Below are 7,115 nucleotides of genomic sequence, written 5' to 3'. Positions count from 1 at the left end.
CCTAGATGTCCTGCACCTTGCTATCTACTAAGAGAAGTAATATAATGACACATAAAATTTTAGAGGATGTTCCAGTGTAACTAAAAGTCCATCAAGACAGAATGCAGAGCCTCAATGTTTTGCATGACTGTGAAGGAGCTTGAGTTGAGTCTAAAGGAGAAGATCTAGAAGAGAAGAATGCAGGAAGCCATTCCTGTCAAAAATACAGCACACACACAAACAGTCCAAGGAAAAGGAGTTGAAGAAAACATTGGGCAGGGAGAGAGAGATCAGAAGAGATTAAACCAAAAAGCACAGAGAACATTCTAGAATATAAGGTTGTGCCCTTCAGATAGGAAAATACTGCACTCATGATTGCCTGTTATCCATATTATGGTTGTAATTACAGTATCCTTACTTAAAACTGTAAATTTACATTTTTTTCCAATCATTCTTTGGTTGACTGGCCCACCTCCAAGAGTGTCTGCTATTGACAACTACTCAGAGAAGGAGAGAGAGATGGAAAAATCATCTAAATAATTTAGCCCTCATTTCAAAATAGAATTTCTCAAAATGCAGAGGCTGTTTTAAAAATACAAACACAAAGCCACCATTCCCACTTTATTCGAAGGACACCGGCCACCCTGTGTGAGAAAAAGAACACGTATGGCTCACATACTAACGGTGGAAGCCACCAACACCACTGCTTGTCCTGAGAGTTAGAGGACCCCAGTCTGTGCTAACTTATATTCCAGAAGAGCGCAAGTCAAATCATGAGATTCATGGCAGTCAGCCGGATGCCTGCCATCCCTGGGGGAAATCAGGGACAGATTAAATTGCATAGTTTCAAAGGCATACCTCAATGAGCCTATTAAAAGTAGAGCCCAATCTTTGCCCTCTGAGAGTACAAATTTAATTTCGGTCTCCACGCCTCAGTAACAGTCCCTCTGCCGAAGGTGCGCAGAAAAGAAGTTATTCCCGCTGCACATATCTTTCTGGAGCTCATCCAAGGACAAGGTGACATTTGCTCTGTTATAGTCTTCGGAATATTGATAAGGACTTCTCTATCTTGTGTGAGCTTGCAAAAGATGACTGCACATGGAATATCGACGCTGATAACTATGAAGGCACCTGGCACTTGCTCTCTAGTCCTATGACATTCACGTTTCCACTGTCATTATTTTGGTTCACACTCAAAGTGAGGTTTTCTCTGTGGCCCCCTGCCTGGCAGATAAATCTTAGCTGACCTGGTAAGAGTGACATTGTGTTCTGGAGAAACCTTCACAAGGAATTGAATCACAGTAAGAAAGAAATGCAGTTCTCTTCAAAACCTGCCTCTGGTTGGAGCCAGGGTCGCTCTCTGCAGGGACTTGCAGGAAAAGGGGTCTCAGGCAGGTGCCGTGGTCCTTGGTGTTCATGCATGCGCGTGATCTGAGATTTGACACGATGTCATCCCACTCTAAGATACAAATTTATAATCTGACAAGAATAAAAGACACTCACTTTTGTTGTTTTTATAACTCTTTAAATTTCTTAAAAATTTAAGTATATTTGGTATAAATATTGTTTCAGTTTTATTAGTTTCAAGTGTACAGTATAATGATTTCACATGTATACCCCTTATTTGTGACCATCCCACTAATTCTAGTAATCTTCTGGCACCAGGAAAAGTTACCAGGATTTTATTGACTATGCTCCCCTCTACCTCTTCCACCCATTCCCCACACCCCTTCCTTCTGGCAACCAGCCCTTTGGTAATGTGGTGGTAACTTTTGTTGTGCTAATGTTACATTCAGCATTCTTATTTTTTTCATATGAGTATAACACATTTTTAAATGACTCAAACACTTAAATTGTCATATAATCTAATTTACTGTTATGTCTAATAAAATGTTTTAAAATGTAGTGATATGCCATTTCAATCAAAATTAAAGGGAGGGGAGGAACACTTTTGTTTGTTCCCCAAATAGACTTAAGAGTGACTAGAGGGAGTCTGAGGGCCTGAGTGCTATCCCCAACCCCATCACTGACTCAATAACTTCCTTCTCTGGGTGACAGTCGTTTACATATCTCTAAACAAAGAGAGAGCTCAGATGACTTTTTATATTCTCTTCCACCTCCCCTGTTCAATAATTGTATGAAAGAGAAAATTGAATCAAGAGCCCCTCCTCCAGTTCTGTCATTAATAAAATACAAAAAGTCAAATAATTGTTAACTTGTATTTTATATTTTACTTACATAAAAATGTAATTACTATTTTCTCACTAATGCTGGGGTTCATGAGAAATAAAATGTTGAAAATTGAGTTGTATCATTACTTGGCTAGAATAATCCTATATAATAAAAGGGTAATATGCAAATCCACCAAATGGTGGAATGACCAGTCACTATGATGCATACTTACCACCTGGGGGCAGATGATTAATGCAGGAGCTACCCCAAGGTGATCAGTGGGCTTCCACAGGGGAGTGCCACTCAGCCAGAAGTTGGGCTCAGTGGCGGTGGCAGGAGCCTCTCCCACCTCTGTGGCAGCACTAAGGATGTCCAACTGCCGGCTTAGACCTAAGCTGTCAGTCAGACATCCCCTGAGGGCTCTCGGACTGACAGAGGGTGCAGGCCCAGCTGAGGGACATACCTCTCCTCCACTCCCACCCCCAAGTGTACGAATATCGTGCAACAGCCTCTAGTAAGAATATAATTGTAGAGCAGTTTTGTTTTGTTTTTAATGGTTTTAAGTCATTGACTACTTTCAGGGTCTTCTAAGTACTGTCTATAATTTTAGGAGTCAACTAAGGCATTCATGGACTAAATTTAAAAATTCACTTTTTCAGCATGTAACTAATTATACATTTTATAATCAGATTCTTATTTCCAACCTTTCCCCAATAGTATTTTCTCATAATTTTCAATTTTTAACATGAACTATAAGGGTTAAATTCCTATTTTGTATTACTGTGTAGTTGAGTGAGTCACTTGATTCCTTGTATCTTGGTTTCCTCATCTGAAAGGAAACATTTTGCTTTTATAAAATAAAATGAGATAATATATGGAAAACTATTCTTAATACAGTAAAGTTTTTATCTTAAGTAATTACTGTTTCTTTGGCACCTGGCAAAATAGGTGTTTGATAAATATCTGAGCACTGAATAGATGTTTGAATGAATAAATGACAATCATTCCCCTTCAAATTCTCTATTGAGACTTAGATTACCACAAGAGCCTACTTGCCAACCTAAATCTTTAACTTGGAAGTTGTTCATTATATTGGTTTGTTAAAGACCATAATGTCAAAAGACAAACTTTTAAAATACTGAAGTAGCTATAGTTTGAATTCTTTGGGCCAATAATCAATAACGATGTAATATATTGTTATAAAAGCACCTCGTAGAGACTCACAATCACCTCTCAATAAAGACAGAAACCAGTGTCTTTTCTTTCTTCTCTACTCCTCCCTTGAGAGGTTTACAGTTTTGTGGAGGCATCAGTCAGGATGATCTAATTTAATAAAGTGTAAAAAAATATCTCCAAGGTCTCAGTCTCTTAAAGCACTAAGGTTTCTTTCTTTTTCATGATATACGTCCATCTCAGGCCTTTTAGGAACTCTTACCCTTACAATTATGCACAAAGCCAGGCTGATAGAGCAGATATCGTCTCAGACATTTCCAGTTGTTGTTCTGGAAGGTGTCAGATCAGCAACCAGGTGCACCATTTGGGAAGTGAGATATATCTCATCTGCTCACAACTTATCGGCCAGAACTAGTCACATGATCCCACCCAATCACAGCTGACCTAGAAATCACAACTTTACCAGTCCCCAGAGTGCAGAGAGCTGAAAAAACTTGGTAAGCTACCCTAAGGACTATCACAGTAGAGGCAAAAACCATAAATCTTTTAGAAAATCTCAACCTACCCTTAACTCATTCATTCACAGACAAATCTTGCAAAGCAAAATCATCTCCATGTTTATTCTGAGAAGAAAGAGAAGCAAGAGGTTTGGGAGAGAAATGGTTAGGGAAAATAGAAAAATAGAGTGAAGAAAAAATAAACAGTAAGTCAGGATGGTAAGAAAGGAGCAAATCAAAGAAAATATAATTATTTCAGAATATTCATCATTAATGAAAGGGTGTGCATAGCATGTTTAGAGACTCAAATTTCTAGAAATACAAGGTTCTTAGATTTTTTATTTATTGTTTCCTAATTAAAGAACAACAAAAATTAATTTTTGAATGTTTAACTATTTTAAAAATGGTATCACTGACATCATTTTTCAAGGTAGAGTGCTAACATTACCATTTTATAAACACCAAAACCTGAACCTGAGAAGTTTAATGAAAATCTAATTACTGATGAATGGTTTATTGGTGAAGTGACTCACGGGGTGGAGAAGTGCAAATGGGAGAAGAGAAAGAAAGTAGAATGAAAAGAAATAAAAGAAGATCATATGGTCCCAAAAAACTGTTTTAAGAATGAGAAAGTCCTGACCTCTAGGTTGGTATTAGAAAGTGGCAGAGAGGTTTCAGTTTGTAAGTCCTTTGCTCTGGCCTTTTCTAGGAATGGCCTCCTGTACTTAAAATAAAATTCTAGATAATCTCACAGCCAATCAGAATAAGTTGGCAAAGATGGTGAAATATGAATCCTATTTTCCTGGGAATTGTTTAGAATGCAGGGTACAGGAAAGTAAGCTGTGGTGGAGCCTCCTGTTCCAGCAGCCTGCTGAGGGAGCCCTGGAAGCCAAGGTATTGAAGGCAGAGTCAGCCTGCGGCCTTGATAGCTGCCAGGAACAGCAGCAGATGGCACTTGCTGGACATAGATGCCCATTACATTGGGATACCTATTCATAAAGGACAGCCCCGCAGTGTTCATTTTTAGCCCCAAGGAAGGCCAGGAAGCCCCCAAAGCAAGAAAGATAATATTATATTGGGTTCAGTAGAGTTTGCCCAGGGCATAGAAGATTCTCAATCTCCCAAAGTGTGTTTTATCAACCTGTATTTTATTTTTGTATCCCTGCTTCTCCTAAAATGATTTCCTTCATGACCCTCAAACATTTAAGTATTTGCAGTAAAATATTATTTTGAAGGCAAGATTTCCCTTCTTTGCTGGAGGAAAACATTTCCTGGGAAGACATTTTTGGCAGCTGATCCCTTAACAAATATGGGAAGAGCTAATTACTGCATGTAATTTTAAAAGTTGAAAACCTAATGATGATTACATGGGTTCATTAACCTCATTGCATTGTTGATGTGTTCGCTCAGATTTCCAGGGGTGGGTGCGAGGGTGGAAAGCATGCCCCTGGGAAGCTCTCACCAGGTAAGTCTTCCTGAACATTTCCCTTTGGATTGTGTTCCTCAGTCAACACACAGAAGGGGGTTCCTGCTCCCTTCCCCCTCCTGACTCCATCCCTGCTGCTCCTGCCTCTGGCTGGCAAAGCCTGTGCATGGCTGTCAGAGCATCACATTCTCCACCCACCGGGGTACCACCTCCAGGCCTGCCATATGCTGCTGGTCCAGGGAAGTTTCTCTGCCTAAACTACAGAAGATACATTCTCTGAATATTCCATTGTCATTTTTTTTTTGAAACAAATAAATTTCGGGTGTTTTCCAGATTCTCTTCTCACCTCCTGGCACAGTGTACCAGCAAAGGAGCAGGTGTGGGCCTGTAAAATGTCCTTGTTGTATTCTGGCTGGTTTCCACAAAACCGTGGGATGTGAAAGAGCAGAAGATAATGTTTTCTCAGCCATAATACTATGCAATAACTCTACTATCCTGTTTCCCCGAAAATAAGACAGTGTCTTATATTAATTTTTGCTCCCAAAGATGCGCTAGGTCTTATTTTCAGGGGATGTCTTATTTTTCCATGAAGAAGAATACGGTACACATTTATTGTTAAATGAAAATAAAGGAAATTTATTACCTGTATATGGTACGGTAGTACGGTAGTTGTCAACACAAGCCAGACAAACTGTGAATCCTATAGTATCAAGAATTTACTCATTTATTCCATGACAATCATGTCATCATCTTCTGGAACATCATCATAACAATCCAATTCTTGAATTTCCTGGTGAATTTCTTGTGATTCCATTTCTTTCAGAATCAGTGGACCAAATCTCTCATATTTAGCCTAGGGAGGGCCTTAGTTTTTTGGGGATTCCTTATATTTCACTCAGAAGGAAACCTGTAAATAGGTCTTATTTTCAGAGGATGTCTTATTTTCAGTATATGGACCTGGGCTCCAAAATAGAAGCACCTCTTTAAATTGGAGCTAGATAATTTTTTAGATGATAAAATTTACTAGGATGTTGATATTCAAAATGTGATACAGGAGCCAGCAGCCAGTGCATCACCTGGGAGCATGTTAGAAATGCAGAATTGGGAGCCCTAGTCAATATTTGGAACTGCTATCTATATTTTAGCAGCATTCCTAGGTCATACATATGCACATAAAAGTTTGAGAAGCAATGCTCTGAGACCATTGAAATAACAAAGGACTTGAAAAAATAGGCTCAAGTGCTTGGTGAGAATCACAGTAAGTTCCCCAAGTGAGAAAGAACTGAGACCCCAAGAAATAAAATAACTTACCAGGAAGAAGATACTTGAGAACAAAAATACCAGGGCAATTGCTTTCTTTCATCCAGAGAAGATGCAGCAATTTTAACCTGCAAGGAGGGTCTCATGGTCAACCAACCAGCAGTATGACTCGTTTTCCCACTCCTAGTTGTGACTGCACAGGGTTGCTTGAAGTTTAAATAGAAAATGCTTACAAAATAGCAAACACAATGCTGGTCCATTTGTAGGAGCTCAGTAAATGCTATTTATGTGCATGTGTACATTTCCATGGATTTATAAAATGGTGCTCCCCATTTTCCAGCCACTCAAAGGTATAAGCCCTTAACAGAAGATTTATTGATCCATCATCATTAGTTTCACAGAGAAGCCAAATTGACAAGGAGAGGTCTCAGTTAATTTGTGCCAAATAGCCTGGGCTTAGTACCTGTGTGAGGAGAACAGAGTAAGGAACCTTGACCACTGGTGAGGAACATTTCATTATTTTCCCCTTTATGAAGCCAACAAATATTTACTGTGCTCCCATCATAATCATACCAGCTCCCTACTACCTATAGAGGCTAGAAAAATTC

Source organism: Pipistrellus kuhlii, unplaced genomic scaffold, assembly GCF_014108245.1.
Source record: "Pipistrellus kuhlii isolate mPipKuh1 unplaced genomic scaffold, mPipKuh1.p scaffold_m20_p_1, whole genome shotgun sequence".
Taxonomy (NCBI): Eukaryota; Metazoa; Chordata; class Mammalia; order Chiroptera; family Vespertilionidae; genus Pipistrellus; species Pipistrellus kuhlii.
Note: the sequence above shows the minus strand (reverse complement) of the source record.